Genomic DNA, 17,363 nt, shown 5'->3' with positions numbered 1-17,363 from the left:
ACACACACACACACACACACACGGGAGGAGAGGGGAAGAAACTGGAGAGCACAGAGGAGAGGGGTATGAAGTGGACAGTGCAAGTGTGAGAGTGCCCCCCCCCCCAAAACTAGCAACTCTCACCAACTTACACATCCTGTTGCGAGCATGGACCCTTGGGCTGAAGTGGAGTTGACGCTACCTGCAGGGAGGAGCCCTGTCGGCAGGTGGATCCAGACGAGGCAGAGACCCAACTGGAGCTTCGCCTTTACCAGCCCATGTTCCCTTCAGGTTGAGCCTTTGGGTGCCAGGGCCAGCAGGTCTTAGGTGGGGGCCTCTGCTTGTGGAGATACCTGTCGATGTAGCGGGGTCAGACAGGAGAAGGCGAGGCATATTCGGTGGTGGGCTATGGTCAGAGACAGGCAGTGGTCAGAAAGGTCCAGGAATCAGACATTGGTCAGTGGCAGGCAATAATTGAAAGTGTCCAGGAATCAGGCCAAGGTCAAGTACCAGGTAGCTGTCCGTAGGGAAGTAGGAACAAATAGGCAGTGCAGGAGGGCAAGGAGCAGCACAGGAAGCAAAGCACACTGAAAAAAAGAAGGATAACGGAAGCTGGATACAAGGACTAAGACCACAGGACTAAAGATAAGGACAAAGAACAATGGAACTGAAGACAAGGATAAAGGACACTGGAGAGGCAACTCACAATAGTTGGACTTAGGGAGACCTATTGCCGAGGTGTCTTGCTGCTGGAAAATTGCCCTTTTATAGAGCAACATCGCTGATGTCATCAAGAGGGGCCATGGGGTTTTCCTGCTGCGGTCCCCTTAAATATAGAAAGGAGGATACTCTGCACCCAGACCTGTCAGTGGCGTCCCTGCCGCTTATGCCAGTTAGCGGCGTCAGGCTGGGATGGAGGTGAGAGCAGCGGTCCACGGGACCAGCCCACCATGGACATAAGAACATAAGAAATTGCCATGCTGGGTCAGACCAAGGGTCCATCAAGCCCAGCATCCTGTTTCCAACAGAGGCCAAAACCAGGCCACAAGAACCTGGCAATTACCCAAACACTAAGAAGATCCCATGCTACTGATGCAATTAATAGCAGTGGCTATTCCCTAAGTAAACTTGATTAATAGCCATTAATGGACTTCTGATTGCAACACATCCTACCTATACCATCACATATACCACCTCCTTACACCCTCCTCCAGCCCCTGGCAGCCTACTGACCCAGAACCCACACCACACTTTTCCCACTGAGCCCCACACAAATACACAGCTAACTCCATTCCTTTACCCACACACCTGGAGCTTCAGTGACACACACATCCAGCACATGGAATCATAAAGCATGCCTTTTGACTTTGCCATGCAATTCTAAACGTCTCTTTTTGGGGTTTTGCCTTAAAGACCATGCTCACTCAAGTCATGGGAAAAAAAAAACCCAGAAGAATGGAGTCAAGAATTCTCCGTTTCCCCACTCTTCCTTTTATTAGGTCACCAAATAGGCTGTCAGTACATAATCAGTCAGTCGCTCCATTCCTTGCATTTTCCACCTAGGTACAGATATAGAATCCAGAACAGAGAGCCCACTAGTGGGACTGGAGCAAAATGAGCATGGGTGCAACTCCTAGTGTCTCTCTATATATATTCAGTGTGTGTTTCTGAGGGGATGATGACAGGGCCTTTTTTTTCATCCTCATATACATTTGCCCCAACGCTGTGGAACTCAGCACCATCAGAAATTAGATTGGAGATCAACTACCTGTCATTTAGGGAAAAAGTAAAAGTAGGGGCAGATTGGCCGGTCAGGGCTTCAGGCATGCCCCAGTGGGATGGTAGCTGCGGAGCTACTGTGTCCAACATCAGCCCGTATCAGCTCTTCTCTCACTCAGTTCTTTGCTTTTAATTTTCAGTGTAGGGGCTGCATGGGGCCTGCACTCCCCTTTTACTTAACCAACACAGAAGACTGGAGCCACTGGCTGCCACCAGAGATCAGGCCGGTGGGGCCAAAGATTGAGCCGCTGGCCATTGCTGGAGACCAGGTCGACAGGGCGGCTGGTGAAGCTGAAGACTGGAGCTGCTGGAAACCAGGTCTGTGGGGCAGAAGACACGAATTGCTTCAGCTGGGGGCCGGGGAGTGTGTGTGTGTGTATGTATATATTTGAGATCGGGAGGGTGCTTCTATATGTGTATGTGAGGCAGGGGGGGTGCTTCTGTGTGTGTGGAGTGTATGTGAGAGGGGAGGGTGCTTGTGTGTGTAGTGTGTATGTGAGAGGGGGAGGATACTTCTGTGTGTGTGTAGGTGAGAGAGGGAGAGCGCTTCTGTGTGTGTGTGTGTGTTTGTGTGTGTGTGTGTGTGTGTGTGTGTGTATGTGATCATCTGTCTGTGCAAGAGAAAGATGGAGTATGTTTCTAGCTGCTCAGGCTGTGAGAGAGAGAGGAAGCATGCTTCTGCGTGTGTGTGTGTGTGTGTGTGTGTGTGTGTTAGAAGGACATTGCTTCTGTCAGGGAGTATGTGGTTGGGAGGGAGGGAGGAGAAAGTTTGTGCATTCACTGCTCTTGCTAATATATAACAATTTTAGGATGACTGGAAATCAAACATTACCAGGTATGGAGAGCACAAAATTGTTTTATCCTTATTTTTAATTATTGGAAGTTATTTGATGTCTTCCAAACACCAAAAACATATTTCAAAACAGTAAATAAAAACAAATCTTTAATTATTGGATCTTCTATTTGTTATCCTTTTTGAAATATTTGTTCATTATTTTAGTAAGATTTTACTATTGTATATTTATTAGTTTTATTGTTTGATGTTTTATGAGTAATGGTAATGTTTTTGTTTTTTGTATACAGTTTCTGGCTTGTTGCAGTTTCCAGCTCAGTTTTTGTCTGCACATTTATTTATATTTTTTGGTGACTAGAATAAAAAATTCACAGGTATGGAGAATGTTGATTTTTTAAAAATTGTTATTAGTTGTTTGATGTGTCTGCTGTTTTGAAATATTTTATTGCTGTTTGGGAAATATTTTAAACATTTTTCAATGAGTTTTTATTTATTGGACGTTCTATTCATCAGCTGTTTTGAAATATTCATTCATTTGTTTAATATGGTTTACCAATTTATTTGACACAAACAAAAACGCAAAGAGCAATTTCTGCGAACCTATCTAAAAACTCAATATTAACACAAAAGGTATCGCCAACTATCATATATATTATTGTCTACCGTTTGCCAAACAGTGTGTTATTCAACTAAATCTTATCTTGCCATGAAACATCCAAAGAAAAATATTTTTTGAGAAACAGGACTGCATCAGCAAGCCAAAGTCAACGTGCTCAGGACAACCTCACTGAGCCGTCCGGTCTTTTCGATCATCTGCAGCCTGCATATAAGACACATACCATCCGGTATTAAATTACAGCACATGAACCTCTTATTTTTTATATATTTTTTCTTTTTACTATTTTTCTGCTTTTATAATTCCCTTTTGTTTCAAACAGGGTAATGATCTTGAATCACTATTCTCTAGCGGCTCAAAACATCAGTGTCCTTCTTTTTGCCGGTACAGGTATATGTAGCCCAAATTTCCAAAATGTCAAAAGCTGACTTAGAAGCTGACTCGACAGCGGCCGTGTTTCGCAGCCATACGGCTGCTTCTTCAGGAGTCAAATGTTTCGAAGTTAAACTCTAAAAAGAGAACAAGCAATGATACTAAAATATCCAATAAACTGTCAACAAAGTGTGTACTTAATTTGCAACGGTATCCCCACCTCTTTAGAACAGGACGTGAAGTCTCCAAATGTTCCTATACAGCAGTGTTGAAAATTAAATAGCCCGCGCTAGGGTGGCAGTCCCTTTGCTAAGAGTTAGGAGGAGGATAGGAGCATTAGGGACATGAATCGTATTTTGACGATTTAAAATATCGTCCGATATATTTTAAATCGTCAAAAATCGTTAGAGCTGCGATACAATAACAATTCCCCCAGGGACTTTTGGCCAGCTTGGGGGGGCCTCCTGACCCCCACAAGACTTGCCAAAAGTCCAGCGGGGGTCCGGGAACGACTTCCTGCACGCGAATCATTTTTCCGTACAAAATGGCGCCGGCCATACGCGTGCAGGAAGTCGTTCCCGGACCCCCGCTGGACTTTTGGCAAGTCTTGTGGGGGTCAGGAGGCCCCCCCAAGCTGGCCAAAAGTCCCTGGGGGTCCAGCGGGGGTCCGGGAGCGATCTCCTACGCTCCTGACGTCGGGGGACAAAAAAACAAAATGGCGCCGGCGCTACCTTTGCCCTGTCATATGACAGGTCAAAGGTAGCGCCAGCGCCATTTCTACAACGTACCGGAGGCCCGAGAGTAAAAGATCACACCGGGACCCTTCCTCTGGATCACACGATTCACATCTCTAAGGAGCATATACCTTTTGTTATTTTTCAGGATCAGTTAGTGGAAGCAGGCTAACTCATCCTGAGGATACTGATCAGAGTCGGGAGATTTTCCTTCCAGTCTACTCACTAGCTTGTTGGGATATCCCTCTGGGTTGTTTTGGAGCTTTTGAGATTTTTCATGGTAGGAGCCTTGTGAGACATCTGGGCTTTCTTGGGCACAGGGATTGGGGAACCCTGTGTCTGGGACACCCAGGGATAGGGAAGACCTGCCCTAGAGGTGGTGACCTGCTACAAGGGCCCCCGGACCTGGCCCGACCTCTTTCGCAGCGATAGGCAGCCGCATACGGGCCGTGTTCCCTCTGTGTTCCCAGGGCCCTCCTGTGCCGCTGTGGCCCCCTCCAAGGCTGACCAGGCCTCCCCACGTGTGCCGCGGAGAGATGCCGCCACTTCCTCTTCCCTAGCCTTAGGCGCGGGTGTGCCTCTCTGGAGTTTAAAGGAGCCGCGGCAGGAAAGCCTCCCGCGGCCCTGGATGATGATGTCAACCAGCTTCCCTATATAAAGCAGGCTCAGACGTTTAGAGCTTGCCTTAGCAACAGGTCTCCATGCTTTCCATCCGTGCGCTTCGTTGCTACTCCTGTTCCTGTACCTGCTCCAGTTCCATTTCCTGTTCCAGTTCCTGCTTCAGTTCCAGTTCCTCGTCCAGTACCCATTCCAGCTCCAGCTCCTGCTTACTTTCTGACAGACCTCCTTGGCTTTGACCCTCCTTGGCTTTGACCCTCTGCTCAGACCTGACCTTGTCTCCAGCCACCTGCCTCGACTCTCTGCTTGGACCTGACATTGTCTCCAGCCACCTGCCTCGACTCTCTGCTTGGACCTGACCTTGTCACTAGCCACCTGCCTTGACCCTTGTCTGATCCCGACGTCAGATCTCATATCTTCCTTCTGGGAACCTCTGTCTCTGCTGCTACCTTGCACTCTGCCTCTGGTCATCGTCTCCAGGATCAACCATGCGGAGGCCAGCCTAAGTCCAGCCGGCCTCGGTATCCAAGGGCTCAACCTGCGGGGAACGAGGGTTGGTATTGGTGAAGTTCCAGTCGGCCTCCGCTTCCCACGTGGCTTCACCTCCCGATGGTGGAGACCCGTGAGGGTTTCTCCCACGGGTGGCGCCAACACCACCTTGGGCCAAGGGTCCACCTCCGCAACAATTAATATCAGTTTTGGGGAAAGACACTGTTTGTTGGAAGATCCAGGAGGAGGTTTTGACTCCCCTTCCTTCCTGTTTTGAAGCAAAAGAACTGCTTGTTTCGAGGAAATCCTTCCCATCAGGGATCCAGGGAGAAGAACTAAAGAGACCGTGTAAGAATCAAAGAGATCCTGAAGATCTGCTTAACTGTGAGTAAAGGAAAGTAAGATCACTGGTGACATCCATCTGGTGTTTCACCTCCCTGGGGAGAGAAAGAGAAGATTCACTCTCCAAACCATAGACTTTTACCTGCTATTTCAGTTTGGGAGGAGTTTTCACCATCCTAAGAGACCCTGCCCACCTGGGAGCTCCACTTTTCATAAATCCAAGAGATTGGATGTTTCCCTGTCCCACTACAACTGAATCCTGTGCAGGCAGAGCTGGCGCGTCCATTAGGTGAACTTCGGCAGTCGCCTAGGGCGCCGAGCCATAGGGGGCGCCGAAGAGCAGCCACGTGGTGCCGCAAGCGGGGCCTATCCCGCGCACGGCAAAGAGAAATAGAGACTGTGTGCTTCTCAGGGCTGCTCGCGGCCCTGAGAAGCACACAGTCGGCACCAAAACAGGTAGGGGGGCGCGACTGGGGGGGGCGGGGGCGGCAGCGCAAGGGTCGTCTAGGGCGCCCAATACCCTTGCACCGGTCCTGTGTGCAGGTAGAGGGAAGAGACTGTAAGTTATTAAGAAGAGACTTCTATGGTGCTGCAGTTTGAGTTGTGTCATTCATCATCAGTGTTTATCAGTAAAGACTTTAATTTTGGACACTAAACCAGTGACTCCAGAGTATTTCTTTACACTCACTGCACCCACCTTAAAGATCAGTATCTTCTCCAAGGGAACACTAAGAGCAACAGAGGAACATGTAAAAGGGTCACTGCTGTCACATTGGGCCCTGGAAGGATATATCCATCACCCCCCCCCCCCCCCCCCTCAAACACACACATTTACAAAGGATCCGGCCCTGGGAGAAAGAAGAAAGGTTCTAGCCCCAAAGAGAAACACATTATTTTATGGCCCCACCCACCGGGGTGGGGTTACATATTGTTTTCATTATTTTATGATATTATGATGATTTTATTATGATTTGAACTTCTCTGAACAGTTTTTTCTTAATGTGCGGTATAAAAAAGCTTGGAAATAATTAAATACATAAAGAACTATACACATGCACACGTGCCCCTGAAAGTAGGCTCCATGAGTTCTGCATGGAACTTCTTATGGTCTTCTGGATCCAGAGAATACAATTAGGGTTCCTTTAGGCTCTCTGTTTAGGGCTTGCACCCCTTGCCATACATACTTCCATTCTCTCAATATCCTTACAAAGGTCACGTTGATGTTGAATCAACAGCTTGTACAAGGGCAGCAATTGAGCAGAGTGGCTGGTTCTTAAATATTAAAACAGGAGGCATGGGCAGTTTCCACATTCTGAAGTGAGACACAGAATTCACAAGGCACACCTTTATTTATTTATTTAAATGTATTTCAAATTCTTTTAACCCACTTGTTCCTTCACAGCAGGCTTACATAGTATTTCAGTTTCTTAATTTATGTTTTCAAATTGGATTTCTGCACCCTCAGATGAATAATTTTACATTTTGGGTTTAAAGCGCAGTCACCAAACTCTTGACCATTTTTTCGACTTCTTTAAAGCAAGATGTTATCTTTCCTATCCCTCTGGCATGTCTGTTTTGTTGCAGATAGTTCATATCATCTGCAAGCAGGCACGCTTTCCTTTCTAACCTTTTTACACTGTCACTTACAAAGACATCGAGGAGGGCTGGGCCTTGTACTGATGCTGGTCATCATCTCTTCCGTGGCATTGACCACTCTTATTGACCCACTGCTTTCTGAGGTCTATTTCATAGCCAGCTCCTCACCCAGTTTAGAAGTATTTCTCTCGCTCCCAGCCTGGCTAACTTGCTCGCCAGTCTTTACTTTGGAATAGTGTCGAAGGCCCTACTGTAAAACCTCCTCCCGCACCCCCTGCTCCCCCAATCTGCTGCATGTGGTCACCTCATCAAAAAATTTGATCACGTTTGCTTAGCAAGAGCTTTCCATTCTGAGACCGTGCCGCCTGCAATCCCATAACCCACTGGCTTCAAGTTATTGACCTACTGTATCCATCAGCATTGTTTCTGTTAGTTTCCCCACTCATGTAGCTACCTCGACAGATGGCAAGTTGATAACAACATTGAAAATGATTGGTCCTTATGCATAATGTGACATTTTTGACAATAATGAAAGTGTAAGATAAATGTCAAACCTGATTTTATTTGTATTGGGTTTACACATGCAGTCATGTATTCTAAAGGGAAGGGGAACGTTTGTACGTTTTGCTCTCATGCAAAAAAAAATTGCTGTAGTTTTATACTAACAATTTTCCCATCTTTATTTTATTTATTTAGAGATGTTTCTGTACCGACATTCGTAGGGTAAAATCATATCGGTTTCCAAGTAACATGAAAGTAGCAACAGTGTTTTACAAGGATCTGAAAATAATGTTAACTGGTAACAGTAATGAACAGATAACAGAAAGGTAGCTTACAATATTGCAGGAGTTATAATACAAGTGTAAGAGGAGCAGGGGGGATGGGAAAAGGGGGTGGGGTGGAGGGAAGAGGGGCAAGGAAGGCGGAGGGGGAGGGGATAACACTGATAAGACAAACGTACCCCTAAGTGTCTTACCCTTTCAATAACTAATGGAATGGCACACGTCCACATGAAAACCGATCAGCCTTACCAGTGGGTGCAGATTGTAAACTTATGATCAGCATCATATAACTGGCCACACAGACAAAAGGACTATGAAAGCCTCTCTAGTAGTAATCATTTAAGCACTTCATATCTGAAGCAATTGAACTGTTTCTGAAGATGGCATTACAAGTTCAAAAGCCAGGCTACTTGATTGTCAGATCCAGAATGGAGTAGGCACCGGCAATGCTTGCCACCTGAAGTAGGGACCTGCATGGTCTCTCACATACTACAGCATGCATTTTATTGGTCATTTTGTCCTAAACCACTATGGTTATTGGAACTCCATCTGTAACAAAAATGTTACAGAACACTCATTAATGAAAGATATGCTTGGAGTTTGTAACAATGTATGACTACCCCGCACTGTAATGTTATGCAGATTAATCAATGTCTAAATAAAATAACTTATTTGCATTTAACCACCTTCACACTGACTCTCATTTTATTAATGAGATGACCTTTAAAGGCTAGCTTGGTTGTCTTGTAAAAAAAAAAAACTGTACTAAATATAAAATAAAACTGATTTATTGGTTAATTATTCACTTATTTTCTTTCCAGAAACAAGTTATATGTTGGACAGGATCTTTCGAGAGCTTTGCATGTGCTTGCTTGCTTTCACTTGTTATATCCTGCTAGCTCCTCTAGTAGATTGTAATATTTCCTACAGCAGCACAAGAGGATTTTACTAAACAGTTTGACTTTACTGGCCAGTTAAGCAAGAGAAGATATATTGTGAAAAACATGTAACTAAAGTCATAAACGGCTAAGCCAAGAAGACTGCTAAGAGATTCGGTTTAATAAAGCATCAGCAAAAGTCTATGGGCAAAGAGGGACCCTCTGAGAAGTGTGATTAGTACATTGGTGCTTGCATTCTCTAAAGTCCATTACTTATGGTAGTTAAGAAGGTCTCTGTCACAAGGAGGGTGCCACACGTTTACGCTGGTAAGTATTACCTGCTTAAAGGGCAGAAAAGACCAAATATACCAAACTGATCAACTGATTCAGTCCTTTCTTGGTCGCTGTGTAAAACCCCTCTGTAGAGACCCAAAAATGTACATCATCCCCAAAAGGTTTATCCCATTTTATTGCATTAACAAAAATCCTTAGTAATGATGCCTAACTATGATGTTATATGTCTTGATCGTTGATGTTATATGTTTTATATTTGTGAAAGGCAGAACAGAAATGTTGTAAATAAAGAGATCTGTTTTTTTACCATTTACAATTTGTGATCATTTTCTAACCAGCATCACAACCCCTTTTCAAAGTGGATGAGGCTTAATGGCTAACACTATTAAAATAATAACGTGCAGCAATAATAATAATAATCATTTTAATTTCCACAACAGTTTTGACCAAACAGAATATTACAGCAGCAAAACTGTCCAAAACAAACACAATACAACTTTTCCAAAGCCTCTGAGGTGGAGGTAGGGAAGAACAATATAAAATTATTATCCTCTAGCTGAGTAAACAGTGATCAAATAATGCAAAATTGATTACCCTTAATTACACAGCAAGTCAAGACCAGAGTTAGCTTCTGAGTAGAAGTATTCCTGATTCCCAGTTCCTAGTATATAGCACAGGGATAGCCTACTCTGTCCTCAAGTGCTACAAGCAGGTTTAGCTGTCAGGAGGACATCCACAAGGAATATGTATGAGATACATCTGCATGCCAGTATATGCAAATATGTGGTTATCCTGAAAAGCAGAGCACTTTGTGGCTCTTAAAGACTGGAGTGGACCACCGCTGACGACATATGCAGTATGCTCCAGGCATGTATATCAACCACACATACCACTTGCCTGTATTTGTATAGGAAACGGCCAGAGCAGGAAAGTCTGAAAACATTCTTAGATGTACCTATGTCAGCCAAAGCTCTGTAACAAACAGAGTTGTTAGCGAGACTCAGAAACTAGGAATCATGTCTCTGCTTGGGAAGTGGCTGCTTTCCTGGCAAGTTCATAAAGGGGCCATCAAGCATAGAAACAATCTCAGCAAAACTAACCGGGATGTCCTAGGTTGTGAAAAAAATGCTTTTTACTTTTTGACCATAATGATTTCTTTGCTTTTTTACTGGGAGTGGTGTTTCCTTGTTCTGAGAATTGTTTTTAAAGTCAGCTTCTGCTGCTCCTCAAGGGATAATATGTTTCCTGCTAATCACAGTGCCAGAGCACACAGCAGAAATCCCAGACGTGCACTGTTTCCAGGAGCAACCTTCAGAAGAAACCCAACAAAAAAATAAGGGCCGAGCCACTTGGAAAAACTCAGGAGGGCATTAAAGAAGGAAAAATGAAACCACCTTGCTATATATATATATATTCTTTTTAAATGACACATAAAGACCAGCAATGAAAATATCACTTTCACGTCTATCCTGTTCTCAAGAAGAGTTTTGTTGGGGACAAGATTCTCGCATTCCACCTGGTCATAAACACGGCAGCTTCATTTTAAAACTAATTATCTTCTACACATCATTTGGCTCAGTAAACATAAATAACATCACTTTCATTGAGACAGTCACAAATTAGTTCTTTGGAACAATGACATTTCATTTATCCTATTAAAAGCTAGGACAGGATGAAAGGCCTTCGAAAGAAACACAGAATGCGCATGTTCTTCTATAACGTTTCTAGGTTTCGTTAAATCCATTTCACTGCGATTTAAAAAAAAAAAAATGTATTGAGCATTACAATGGTTAATGAATGAACAAGACAGCAGGAGGATTCTGAGTTAAGATAAATCAGATTGGTATGGCTTACAACTATAGTAGGCATTACTTTTTTTTTTTTTTTTGATTAGCATGAAATAGGATAAAATACCACAGAATTAGGTAGAAAATCATGCCCCATAAACAAATCATTGAGAAATGCACCTTTTCAATGAATGAAGTAATTTGGGTAAAATACTCCTGTGTGACTCCCCTCAAACAATACCCGCGCACATACTTCCATACATTGGACTTTTGTAATGCATCTGAAACCTTTACAATAGCAATTTTTGTGGAAGAGGCCACAAGATGAGCTTGTAATACAGACTATGCATTATCTTGAACATTTTTATCCTTTGGCTAGTCATTTTCTTTAATTTTAATAATGTGGGGGTTTTTTTAATGCTTTCCTGCACAGTGCTTGCTGCTAACCATTTCTCCTGATCCACACCAATCCCACAAGCTTACCAGCGCTTGTCACCCAACAAACTTTAAAATGGAGCCTACTGTCAGAAGACGGTGACAGCCAGTACTGTTTAATTGCATGCTTAATGGGCTTAGAAAAGATTACCCAGGAACCAAAAAGACTGAATGACTTACAAAAACCACCAAAACTAAGGACAGTGATAACACTGGGCAACAATGAAAGTGTTACTGACCTAAAAAGGTCCTACTCTGTAGTATCTTGATGTGCTGAACATGAATATGACCATGAAAAGTTGTTATTGGCTCTCGTTTTGAAGATATTTAATATAGTTCACTTTCTATGTTTAGTCATGTAAATTTATCCAGTAGGACTGTAAATAAGCCTAGAATGATGTAATATTGCATCATATTGCATAATACCATCATGCACACATCATCCAGAGTTTATTACATCATTTTCTGATGCAATGCAGTTCTACTGCCATGCTGCTGCTGAGTAAGCTGATGTCAGCAGTGTACTATATGAAGCCCAGTCAGAAAGGGTGAGCATTTGAAATATTCATGCTGGCTGACTACTGCTGGACACTCTGCAGAGATGCTCCCGAACAGGTGTACAAGAGACAAGCAAAGGAATCTAAGACGTAGTCTATGACTTCATTTTTCAAATGGTATTAACCGTAGGTCTCCTACTATTGGCATACAATTCAAGATGTAATTATATTATTGCATATTACAAAAAAACTAGAGCCAATTTTGCATTTTCACAGTCACATTCATGTTTAGCACATGGAAATGTATAAGAATTGACTAATTTCATTTCCGTAACATGACTTTTGTGAAAATTTGTTGCCCAGTGTAATGTGTCAGCAAGCCAATCAATATAAACCTCCATTGAGGTCACCCAGTCCTCCCAATCATTCACCTTCTATTTGTACCTTTATACCTAAAAGACTTCATAGTGTTTAACATGCAAAAGAACCTTTCAATGTGCTCTGCTGGAGGATCCATTTTGTAGATGGCGTGAAACTGAAAGGAGTCCACTGGAGAGCACTACTGAACAGATAAGCTGAACTTAAAACCGCTCCCATGATGCAGTGTCCAATGAAATATCAGCTGATGTTGGGGCTGTTTTGATTTGAAGAGTTGTGGGTTGTTCTTCCATGGAAAAGATACATAGTAGAATTGGGTTTTTTTAATTTCATATTTTGAATTTATCTGATGCCTTTTCATGAAGAGCTCAAGGTGAATTACATTCAGGTACAATAGGTATTTTCCTGTCCAAAGATGGCTTACTACCTAAGGGGCTATTTACTAAATTTGTTGGCATAAGAAGCAGCATTCATAAACATTATGAAGTCTTTTGGTATAAGGTGAATGATCAAGAGGACTGGTGACCTTGAAAGAGGTTTACACCAACTAGCTTGCTGATACGTTAACATCAACTTGAGTGATGCCTTTTATGAATATTAAGTGGCTATACACTGTCCCTATCTTTAAAAAGGTTAGACATTGGAAAATTCTGGGTAATTAAATCTCTAGATAACGCTAAGCACAGCTTGTTTGTGCTTAATATTGAACTAAAAGGTGGGGAAAGGGCTTATAAGTGACATAATCAAGACTTGGTATTGGCTTTGTGTGTCAGCATTGAATGGTCTGTGTGAACACTGAGTCAGATTACAGAAAAAGAGAATATAATGTGCCCACCTAGTCTTCCTATCTTCCCTTCCTGTTGCAATATTGTAGCTTCAGCAATAAAATAGTCATTTGTTAATACCTAGGGTTGCCAAGTGGCTCCAGATTTTCAGGACAGGTTGATCCAGTCCTAGTTTTTCTCTCGTGCATGCAGGTTCTTATAGTCTTGATTTTCTTAAGGAATGCAATAGGTAAATCAGAATAAGTCCCAGCATGCAATGGGGTAAAACCAGGACTGGGTGAACCTGTCCTGAAAATCTGGAGCCAATTGGCATCCCTAGTTATACCTAAAATGAAAGATTACTGCTCTCAATAACTGATTCTAATGCATTATCCTGGAAAATTAAGTTTTCAGAAACGCAGGATCAAAATACGGAAAGCGAGTCAGATTATAAGCAAACATTATGCACAATGGCAAACCATAGAAGTGATTAAAAAAAATTAAGTCAGATAATTTCAAGTTCCAGCTGAGCAGATGGGAGTACACTATGTCCTGTTACTAAATTCACAAGGCAGGTCCTTCTTGCCTGTAGTTTTCCTTCCTGTATAGGTTTCAAACCTGCTCTATCCTATTCTCTTCCCTCTCTCAACTCCAATTTTATCACCCCCCTCCTTTTTTTTTTGTCTCTGCCTCCTCCACTTCACTTCTCTTACCCACTAACCAGTTCACTCACATATTTATAAACATAAAACCTTTCTTACTTCATTGAATGAATATATGATATAAATGAACCATCCTCTTTTAAATACAGAATTTCTAAAATAAATGATACAGATAATGAGCAGTTTCTAACAGTGACACTGTAGCATATTAGAGAAGTCAGTTGGCTTTGGCTAATGCTTGTTTTAGGACACCCCTTACATTTTTATGCAACAGGAATGACATCCTGTGGATGGTTTTGTAAACTGCACCACTGGATTTTTCTTAGGCGCTGGCTGCATACAGTAGGTTGTTTCTCCTGTATGCTGGCTGAGGCTGTGTTTATAATCAAGAGTGGGTCAAGGTCTAATCTATCTGACTGCTTCAAAAATAAGGTGAAATTATTCTTACCTGATAATTTTCTTTCCTTGAGTTTTGCTAGACCAGTCCTTACACATGGGATTTCTCCTCTTCTCAATCGATAGAGACTGAGATCACACCTCTTTTCTGACCCACTCTGGGCCATAAGGGAGGTGTGGCCCTGGGCAATTGCCAGTAGCCTTCTGCAAGAGCACTGTGACAAAAACAAAAACTTCCCTAACAATATTTTAATTTAGTCCAGGGTCTGCAAGACCATACTCTAGGTCAGTGATGGCAAACTCCAGTCCTCGAGTGCCACAAACAGGCACTCAATTGAAAACTCAGGTTTTCAATATGCATACATATTGTATGCAAATCTATCTCATGCATATTCATTGTGGATACCCTGAAAACCTGGCCTGTTTGTGGCACTCGAGGACTGGAGTTCGCCATCACTGCTCTAGGTGAAGGAAGAGGTGAGAGCAAGAGAGGAAACGTGCTGAGGAGATGTTGTTTACTAGTGCTGTGTTCCTGGGCAGGTCCTGGACTGGTCTAGAAGGAAAGAAAATTATTAGGTAAGAATAATTTCACCTTCTTATTCTTCCTGCTAGACCAGACCTTACACATGAGAGTTATTTAAGCCAGTGTTTCCCAACCCTCTCCTGGAGGCACATCTAACCAGTCTGTTTTTCAGGATATCCATAATGAATATCCATGAGAGAGAGCTGCATACATTGGGTCTACATAGCATGCAAATCTATCTCATGCATACTCATTGTGGCAATTCTGAATCCCTGACTGGATAGGTGTGTTCCGAAGAGGGTTGGAAAACACTGTCCTAAGATGTTCCTCGCCAGGGAGAGAAGATGTTGGGGCTGTCTTAAGGATTACTGCCCTGGCCTGCATGACACATGCCCACAAAGGAATGCAGAAGTGACCAAGTGGCCACCCTACAGATTTCCTCCAGGGAGGCTGAAGAAGCCCATGTCGATGTTTGTGCTCTTGTGGAATGTGCATGGAGTGCAGCCAGCACCTATCTGCCTGAGAGAAGGTAACAGTTCCCCTTTATTATTATTATTTTTTTACCTATGGTGCACATGTCAGCCCCTCCCTGACCCCTGGGAAGGAAAAATATTGCAGGCCTGCTCAGGATTTCTCTCTCTCTGCCTGCAAGAGTACCTACACTTCCTGGAACCTGCTGATCCAGCAGGCCTGCAAAATGAGTGAGCCTCTTCTTCCATCTCTTGCTTTTTTTTTTTTTTCAATTTTGTTGTTCACATAAGGTAGCCATGGGTGGGGTGGAGGGTGGAGTAGAGAGACAGCGAGAGGAGAGAGAGAGAGAGAGAGAGAGGGGGGGGGGGGGGCTCAGGCTCCTGAACCAAGTACACACAAAACTACTCTTTGGTACACCTAGGAAAATTAATCCAGAAACTCCAAGATTACTGAAACACACCCAGGGGACTCAACCAGGGAATACTTGGGAGCAAAGCTTCCACTGGGAAAATTAGTCCCAAAACACTGTCCCAGGAGCAAAAAAGGACTCCATCAGGCCAGGCTGAATCTAGTCTCTGGGACTTTGGATGACCAGTCTTCACATGTTCACAGTTGCAAGAGACAGAGACTACTGGCAATTACCTAGGGCCATGCCTTCCTTATAGCCAAGAGTAAGTTCATAAAAGAGGTGTTGTCTCTGCCTCTGTCAACTGAGGGGAGGAAAAGTTCTATGAGTAAGGACTTGTCTAGCAGGAAGAAAAAGAATAATCCATTCCCTAATTCCAGTTTTCCAGTTGTGTTTGGAATAAAAATTTCCAAAATTACCATAATTTAAAACAGTTCTTCCTAAAATAGTCCCAAAGCCTCACTTGAGCACAAGATGGTCAGGCCAAGGTCTATCAAGCTCAGCATCCTGTCTCTGACAGTGGCCAGTCCAGGTCACAAGTACCTGGCAGATCTCAATAGGAAAAATGTCTTTCCCTATGGATCACTCTTAGATGTAAGCAATGATTTTCAGGATATTTAGAATGAATCTGTGTGATATATATTTGCCTAGCTAGGCACTGAATTTCCTGCACATGATACTGAGGTGTGGAGGGGTACAGAAAAGCTAGGTGTCCTGTGATGGAGATGGCTTTCTAAACGGCATGTTCCCTGATACTTTCTGAGATGTACTTTTTGATATTAGGGTATGATTTCAAACTCTGTAGCCATACATCATTAGAGGATGGCAGCAATCAACTACCATTTTTCTTCTTTTGTAGAGTTATGGTATTATATTTTGACTCCTCCTTCTCCTACCATCCTGCCCACCCCTCTCCAAAAAATAATAAAAACAAAAATAAAGTTCGACATCTGTATTTTTATGCTATCCTGAAACTGAGCCTATGGAAAAAATTGATCCCGCGTCCCTGGGTGGGCTCGAACCACCAACCTTTCGGTTAACAGCCGAACGCGCTAACCGATTGCGCCACAGAGACTGAGCTGTGGTAGCTGTTCTCTTGACATCTCTTTCACATTTCCAGCTGTCACATTACAAATTTAGTTATAAAGTTTGCATTTCAGTTTTCTGACGCCGCTCCGTATTATACTAATGGCGCCCCATGAAACCCGTAGCAACCACAAACCATGGCCTGATGCGGAGAGTTTTATTAAAACTGGACCGAGGGAGGTAACTGGGATCCTATTAGGTAAAGCCTTAAAGTAAATAGGCAGAGGAGACACCTTGCGGTTCGCTTTTCCTTAAGGCGCCTGGGAATCCGCGTGTTGAAAGAATGGGCAGGAAGCAGCTGGATAAGACCGTCCCTAAATTGAATACCTATTTCTGACGTCAATGTATGAGGGGGAACGGAAGGGGATTCGGAAACAAAAGAAGAGAAAGAACGAACATACATGACAACAGCTGCCGAAATAGCTCAGTTGGGAGAGCGTTAGACTGAAGATCTAAAGGTCCCTGGTTCGATCCCGGGTTTCGGCAAAACCTTTTTATTCTTCTTCATATAACTTGTAGAGTTAAAAACACTATTTTGTGTAAACTGGAGTTAAATAAAAAATGAAGGCATGGAATCAAGTGAACCTTTTAAACAATAGCATAGCTATGATTTTCTCAATAGCCTCTTACCAAAGGTAATACCTGGATTAGAAACATTGAAATCTTTAGGGTTTTTTAATTTTTAG

At 43.1% G+C, this 17,363-nt stretch overlaps 2 non-coding genes across 2 annotated transcripts; one reads left to right on the top strand and one right to left on the bottom strand.

Moving 5' to 3' along the window:
* Positions 1-16,592: 16,592 nt before the first annotated feature.
* TRNAN-GUU lies at positions 16,593-16,666 on the bottom strand. Its single transcript has one exon. It is a non-coding gene; the product is annotated as a tRNA-Asn (tRNA).
* A 424-nt stretch (positions 16,667-17,090) lies between these two features.
* Positions 17,091-17,163, top strand: TRNAF-GAA. Its single transcript has one exon. It is a non-coding gene; the product is annotated as a tRNA-Phe (tRNA).
* The last annotated feature ends 200 nt before the right edge of the window (positions 17,164-17,363 follow it).

The sequence above is a fragment of the Rhinatrema bivittatum genome, chromosome 4, assembly GCF_901001135.1.
Source record: "Rhinatrema bivittatum chromosome 4, aRhiBiv1.1, whole genome shotgun sequence".
NCBI lineage: Eukaryota > Metazoa > Chordata > Amphibia > Gymnophiona > Rhinatrematidae > Rhinatrema > Rhinatrema bivittatum.
This window is presented reverse-complemented; position numbering and strand designations above follow the sequence as displayed.